Source organism: Orycteropus afer, unplaced genomic scaffold, assembly GCF_000298275.1.
Source record: "Orycteropus afer afer isolate SDZICR_OR568_19922 unplaced genomic scaffold, OryAfe1.0 scaffold00006, whole genome shotgun sequence".
Classification (NCBI taxonomy): domain Eukaryota; kingdom Metazoa; phylum Chordata; class Mammalia; order Tubulidentata; family Orycteropodidae; genus Orycteropus; species Orycteropus afer.
The window spans coordinates 18,244,812-18,253,103 of NW_006921593.1; the positions used below are offsets into that span (position 1 = coordinate 18,244,812).

General features: G+C 45.1%; 1 non-coding gene across 1 annotated transcript; it reads left to right on the forward strand.

Moving 5' to 3' along the window:
• Positions 1-7,669: 7,669 nt before the first annotated feature.
• Positions 7,670-7,794, forward strand: LOC122150231. The gene has a single exon (XR_006163554.1). It is a non-coding gene; the product is annotated as a U6atac minor spliceosomal RNA (small nuclear RNA).
• The last annotated feature ends 498 nt before the right edge of the window (positions 7,795-8,292 follow it).

Sequence of the window (8,292 nt, forward strand, 5' to 3'; positions counted from 1 at the left end):
CCACCCTTACCTGGGTCCCTGCAGCTGACTCCTCCTCTGTCCTGATTCCTGGGCCTTTTCCTACCCTTTGTCTCACTCTCCCACCCTGTTGCTTTGGGCATGCCTGGGTTCCCTCTCCTCACCTGGATCCCTGTGGCTTACTCCCATCGGTCCCGGTCCATGGGCCTATTCATCTCAGCTCTCTGTTTCTCCCACCCTGATGCTTTGGACGTGCCTGGGTTCCCTCTCCTCACCTGGATTCTGTGGCTCACTCCCATCTGTCCTGATCCCCACGCCTATTCATCTCCACTCTCTGGTTCTCCTGCCCTGATGCTTTGGGAGTGCCTGGGTTCCCTCTCCTCACCTGGATCCCTGCAGCTCACTCCCATCGGTCCTGACAACATACATGTATGCATGTGGGCATCCATATGAGTGTGCATATACACATGAATATGCAAATAGATGAGTGTGCATAGATATATACATGTGCATATACATGAGTGCATAGACATATACATTTGTATATACATATGTGTGCATATGTTCATGTATGTGCATGTACATGTGAATGTGCATATATATATGAGTGTGCATATACATGAGTATGCATATACACATATGTGCACATATACATGAGTGTGGATATTCACATGCCATGAATGTACATGCACATGAGTGCACATGGACACATACATGTGTATATACATGAGTGTGCAAAGACATATACATGTGCACAATTAGTGTGCATATACACATGTATGTGCATATACATATGTTCGTGGACATATATGTGTATGTACATATGTGTGTATGTGTATATACATATATGTGCATATAATCATGCACAGACATGAGTGTGCGTATAAACATTTGTGTGTATACATGTTGGTGTCCATGTTCACATGTATGTGCATATATATGAGTTTGCATATAAACATACATGTGCATATACATTGGTGTGCATACACATACACATGTGCATATACATATGTTGTTGTTGTTATGTGCCATCGAGTCGGACTCAACTCATAGCGAACCCTCCTTGGGTTTCTAAGGCGATATCACTACAGAACTAGATTGTGTTTTGCATATACATATACATGTGCTTATATGTATGCACATGTGTATACTTGTATGTGCATGTGTATATACATAAACATGTGTGTATAAATATGCACATGCATATACATGTCAGTGTGCACATGCACATACACATGCATATACACATACATGTGCATATACATATACTTATGCATATAAACTTGCAAATAATAGACATAAGCATGCATACACACACACATGTGCATGCACATGAGTGTGCATGTAAACATACATGTGCATATACATGAGTGTACATTACATATACATGAGTGATAATGTGTACATGCATGTGCATGTAGATTTGTGCATGCAAATGTATATGAGTGCATATACATGTGCATGTGCATGTATGCATACACATACATATGTGTGCGTACACATGAGTGTGTATACTTGTACATGTGTGTATACATATACATGTGCATATGCATACACATAGCTACATGCCTATACATATATACAGAATTCCCCAGCTCTTCTCACTAAGACAGTGATGGTGCCCCAGCAGCTAGAGCACAGTTTAGGCCCAGATGGGTTTGGCTCTGGAAACATGGTGGCTCGTTGTCATCATGTTGGGATTGCCACTCATTCAATCATCTAGTCGGCACACCTTATTTGAGCACAGGTTCTGTCAGGAGCAGTGTAGGGTGTGGGATGCAGCAATGAATAAGGCAGACTTGACTCTGTGAGGAGGACAGTCAGGCCACAGTCACGGGGATGTGTCCTAATGGCCAAGGCAGAGCTCTGCAGGAGACCAGGGGTTTGTGAGGGAAGGGGGTCTGTGGGAGCCTCACTGCAGAGGTGAGGACAGGTTGATGCAAGCCACTGGCTGAAGGACAACCAGCTGGCTGGGAGATACAGGTGCCCACCATGCAGACCACTGCAAGGACTCCACCTCCTGAACCTCCCAACAAGGAGAGGACAGCAATACAGCACACCACCATGGCTGCCTTGTCCAGGCAGATGCTGCCAAGCTGATGGTTGACCTTCCTTCCCAAAGTCCACCATGACCTCCTGCAGACCATTCCCATACTGCTCAGGCCTCACTGTCTGTCTGCTTCACGTGTCAGAAGCCCCCAGAGACAGCCCTGTGGAGAGACAAATTGGCCCTGTTCATCGAAGAACAAGGGTACTGGTATCTTGACCCTGGAAGCTGCCTGGCTCCCAGGAGATTGACCCAGCCGGTGAGTGCCTGGCCTTCCTCCAAAAACTCAACCAAACCAAACTCACAGCTTTCAAGTTGCATCTGACTAAGAGTGACCCCCACAGGGTTTCCAAGGCTATAAATCTTTAGGGAAGCAGACTGCCTCAACTTTCCTCCATGGAGTAGGTGATGGGTTTGAACCACCAAACTTTTGGTTACCAACCAAATGCCTTAACCACTACACCACCAGAGCTCTGTGGGCTTCCTCCAGGGGATGGTTCTCTCTGAAAGCATTTGGATTCTGTGTCATCACAGACGTCCTCCATCACCACCCATCCCTGCTCCAGTCGTCCTGGAGTCGATCTGGCCATGTGTTGTAGTGCTAGCCATTCCCAGGGTAGATGGTAGATTTCTCTGTGCAGGACAGCCTCCCAAGTAACGCTCTGGTGGGAGAGACAACAAGGAACATCCCGCGTCACCGGCAGACAGGGAGCTTCCTCCTTTCCTCACAAGGGTGGCCATTCCACACACCTCACTTCCTGCCTTACTATAAAACTTTGTGCTTTTTCTACAAAAAGTGTTCATCACCAGGACATACAAACAAGCTGAAAGCTTCTCTCTCTTAGGTCTCAAACGAGCTTTTGGATTCAGAACAGAAAAAGGACCTTAAAAGTGTCAAAATCAATGTACACCAATTTCATTTAGCAACAGCCTGAGCACTGGGGTTGCTCACTGGGCTTGAGTGGAGCAAGGGGAAGAGTAGGAGACGTCCCTGTGCTGGTGACCGCAGATGCTGCATAAGGACTCTCTTCACTTTGAATTTAATCATGTTTCTTAAAATAAAATTTAAAAAATCTATAACCTGTTCAAACCTGTGCCATAGTCTCCAAGGGCCTCTATAACAAAATACCACAAGGGGGTGGCTTTAAAGAACAGAACTTTATTTTCTCATTGGTCAGGAGGCTAGAAGTCCAAAGCAGGGTCTCAGGTGTGTTGTTCCTTCGGAGGGCTTGGAGAAAGCCATTGCATGTGTCTCTCGAGCTTCTGCCAGCTGCTCACTGATGCCTCTGCCCCCACAGTCACACAGAAGCTGGAAAACCAGAGTCAAGAAGCTTTCTCAGCAAATGTGTAGGCTTTGTGGGCCATCTGGACTCTGGGTGACTATTCTCCTATGCAATTAGAGAGCACAAGTGGCCATGGACAATATGGAAACAGATGGGCATGGCTCAGTGCCAATAAAGCTTTATTTATAAAGAAAAGCAGTAGACCAGATGTGTGATCTATGGTAAGTTGTGGAGTAACCACTCACTAAAGTGGTATCTGGTCATTAATGGAAAAGAAACACAGGGCGGAAGTGGAAGGAGTGTTGTCACATTGAGGGGACTGCAATCAATTACATGAAACAAAATGTGTGTGAATTGTTGAATGCAAAATGGATTTGCTGTGTAAACTTTCACCCAAATCAGAGCAAAAAGTTTTAAAAAAAGAAAAAAGAAGAAGAACATTAAGGTGTCTCCTCGTGGTTGAGCATTCCTACTTCCGTAGTGATAGTGCCTCGGAAACCCAAGGAGGGGTCGCTATGAGTCGGGGCCAACTTGATGGCAAATAACAACAACAACAACAATCGTATGCTGAGCAAGCGGAACGGCCCCAAGATTAGTATCTGGCCAGGGATTAGTGCCAGAAAAGCAATGGTGCTATTGGTACTGCCACCGGTGGTTTGTTTTTGTTTTTGTATGAAGAGCTTAGTTCCATTCATTTTTACAACTTTAACTGAGGGATCAGAGAAATTCCATGTCTGTCTGGCATTGGTTTAAAAATCTCCTGTTCAATGCATCAACTCAATGGGATCATCTGCTAATACAGCCGATGTCTACAGGCCCTGAGATAGGTTGACACAGTGGCTGCAGTGATAGGCTCAAGCATGGCAAATACTGTGAGGCTGGACAGGAGCAGGCAGTGTTTCATTCCGTTATACTTGGGGTTGCTATGAGTCAGAGCTGACTCGACGTCTAACAACAGCAAGCCCTGTAGATAGGTGTCTGGACAAGGTGCATTGGGGCCCCTCTTCTGAACCACATTGAAATTAACTTCCCAACTCTGAGCATAAGGCAGAGCTTGAAGTCTGGGAAGTCCCATCCCATGACTCTAATGCTGGTGTAATTTAACTTGAACACTTGCCATGGAGTCGGGTGAGCATGTTGTTGCTGTTAGTTGCCACCCAGTCAGCTCTGACTCACAGTGACCCTGTGTACAACAGAACAAAACACTGCCCAGTTCTGCACCATCCTCACAATCACTGCCATGCTTGTAGCCACTGTGTCAATCCATCTTGTTGAGGGTCTTCCCCTTTCTTGCTGACCCTCCACTCTACCAAGCATGATATCTTTCTTCAGGGACTGGTCCCTTCTGACAGCGTGACCAAAGTAGGTGAGACGAAATCTGGCCATTCTCGCATCTAGGGAGAATTCCAGCTGCACTTCTTCCAGGACAGATTTGTTCATCCAAAGATAACTGCATGATGGGGTGCATTTAACTCAGAAAATGTCTAGGCTGGTTACCAAGACTGGATTTCTACACTGCAGTGAGAGTAATGTTGCCACCAGCGAATTTCCAAGTAGGTCACACAAAGGTGGGTAATAATTCCCTGCCAAACTGATGGCAGGGAAATGATGCAATTTACCTAATTCTTATGACTGTACATTTCCTCAAGCTTCTCACTATTGCCCTCTGACTCATTGATTAAAGGGGTCAGAGAAAGTTTGGTAGAAGACATAAATTCTCGTGGAGGTGTGGCTCCAACAAATACAGTAAATAACCATAGATAAAACTGCAGTACCTTTATTTTCAGTGGATGGTTTTATTCTTGAATGTATGTACCGGTGCCATGTTGTCCTTGCATAGAAAATGTTTCTAATGACTTCCTATTCTCTTCCACTCCAGGAAAAAAGGGCCCTAATCTTTTCACATTGATGGTTATATAGGACTTTTATCTTTTGCCACATTTCCATTCCATCTCACCCCAGTGTTTCTGGCAGAGGAGGCTGGGAGCATCCCTCACATGGCCCCAAGTACCCACAGACTTCACCCAGGCTCCTCTCACTTAGCTCTGCCAGGAGCTCAGCTCAGGTTTGTCCTTGGGTTTCAAATCCTCCTCCAAATCCCTCTCACACTGTCCTCCTTGCCGGGGTCTACCTCCGGGGACATTTACTCCATCCTAACCTGACATAGATCCATCCCTCCCTGCATGCAGCACCTCCTTCCACTCAGCCCAGGTAATGCCCCTCTTCCTCATGATGTCCTAACTCACCCACCTCTGTTATGGATGCCTGTGCTGAGAACACATCCAGAAACCCTGTCCACATTCATCTGTTATGTTCAAAACTTGGTTAATTCTTGCATTGGTAAACAGCCATACAAGGCCCCTCAGATCTGCCTGGAGCAGATTCAGTGCCCAAGAGGTGCCCTTTATGGCCCTTTGGTCAACAACTCTGCCCATGCCAGAGGTCACCCTCATTCTGACTGCTCTCACCACCAGTTGTTGTCCCTCTTCTTCAGCATCATGAAGGAAATCAGAATGGTGCTCTTTTGTACCTGGATTTTTGGTTGTGTTGTCTTTGTTTCTTTTAGGGGGTAGGGAAGAGAAGAGAACATGGAAAAAATTTTCACTTTCATTTTTTGAAGAATAGTTTCACTGGGTATAAAATTCTAGATTGTCACTCCTCCCTCAGGTATGTGGGAGTGTATGACCCATTGTCACACAGCTTCCATAGTTTTGGTTGAACAGTCATATATTCCTAGCTGCTGTGGAGGTAATGAAGTTTATATGCATTGGCTGCTTTATGACAGCATCTTTGTCTTTGTTTTTCGCAGTTTGATTGCTATGTACTTTGGTGTGTTTTTCCCATCAATGGGAAGTCAGCATTCACAGACAAGCCTGTTTCCTGCACTCAGGCTTTTTCCCACTGCACCAGAGAGCATGGGGATAGCCACATCACTGCAATTCCTCCCAGATGACAGAGGGAGCCAGTCCACATTCTATTATGAGGTCTACCTTCATAAATTTATGTGCTTGAAAAGTGCACACCATCTCAACAGGTTAGATGATTCAGTCACCCAACCCGCCACACATTGAGAAAAGCACAGCCCCCACTCCCTCCCACCCCACCATCCTCATCAGCCCCACCTCACCAAGAGAGAAGGCCTGGTGGGGTGGCCTGCAGAGCAAGGACTGTGCCTGTGTGGCCACTAGTCCCTGCTCCAGTTAGCCCACCATCACTGCCATAGAATATGGTGTTTTCTTTTTCATCTTTTTTTCAGCCAAACAAGAATGTGTTGACATTCACTGTAATACCATCATTCTCCCAAAATTTCAGACAACAAGGGTGCTAGCTTTGTTAATAACCATAAGAAAAATAGAACCCACTACCCAGTGAGTTGTTACTGTAAAAATGCAGGCAATCAGAATATATGTACATTCTTTGAAGATCTGTAAGGGATGTTTCATAGAAGTGATTGTGACACCAGGTACTCAGCAATGCCTCTATTCCCACTCAGATCTGTTCATGTGCTGTTGCCATATCTGCAGGTAAGGGCCAGAGGGAGCCTGGATTTCAGTTCTGGCCCAAGTCATCACCATTTTTACTTCCTGATGCTCTGTAGGATCACTCCTTCCCATCACTGTGAAAATCAGGCTATTCCCAGATGGCACTGCCACACCCACATTCTGTTAATTTGGAAAAATCCTTACAACAAAACAGGCAATAATTGGCCATAGGAAAAAAATAATAATAATAATTGGCTATAGGACTCCACAGTTCACAAACAGGTGCCTTGGATAAATCCAGAGACATGATACAGTGTCATTGTGTTCAGAAGACAAATACTCCTTAAACACCTCAGGTTACTTCCTACACTCCTCCTGACTAAATAAATCCCAGAGGATTTGTTCAGTGATGTTGTTGGTAGGTGCCTGACTCATAGTGACCCCATTACAACAGAACAAAACACTCCCCAATCCTGTGCCAGCCTCACAATCCTTGCTATGCTTGAGCCCATCGTTGCAGCCACTGTGTCAATCCATCTTGTTGAGGGTCTTTCCCTTTTTCACTGACCCTCTACTTTACACAGCATGATATCCTTCTGACAACATGATCAAAGTATGAGACAATGTCTGGCTGTTCTTGCTTGGAAGGAGCATTCTGGCTGTACTCCCTTCACGATAGATTTGTTTCTTCTTCTGGCAGCTCACGGTACATTTATTATTATCCGCCAACACCACAATTCAAATGTATCAATTCTTCTGTAGTCTTCCTTATTCATTGTCCAGCTCTCACATGCATATAAGGCAATTGAAAATACGATGGCATGGGTCAGGCACACCTTAGTCTTCAAAGTGATATCTTTGCTCTTAAACACTCTAAAGAGGCCTTTGTCAGCAGATTTGTGTTGTTTGAAAGGAGAGGAGGTTAATGCTCCCCTTGACAAGGATGGAAGAGGCCTGGGGCCTAACAACATGTATACAGTTAAGACAATGCCACCTATTTTGTGGCATCTAAACATGGTTTTTTGGGAGCTCTGGTGGAGTAGTGCCTAAGGCATCTGACTGCTAACCAGAAGGCTGGTCGTTCAAACCCACCAGCCATTCCTCAGAAGGAACACTGGGCAATCTGCTTCTGTAGAGATACCACCTTGGAGACCCAAGGAGTGATCACTGTGAGTCAAACCAACTTGACAGCAGTGAGTTTGGTTTTGTTTTGTTTTTGCCCAGTGCAACTCATTTCTTGACTGCTGCTTCCATGGGTGTTGATTGTGAATCAAAGTAAAACAACTTCAGTCTTTTCTCCATTTATCATGATATTGTTTGTTGGTCCAGTTGTAAGGATTTTTGTCTTCTTTTTGTTGAGGTGTAATCCATAATGGAGGCTGTAGTCTTGATCTTCATCAATAAGTGCTTCAAGTCATCTTCACTTTCAGCAAGCAAGGTTGTGTTGTCTGTATATCACAGGTTGTTAATGAGTCTTCCCCTAATCCTGATTCCACATTCTTATTTTTACATAGTCCAGCTT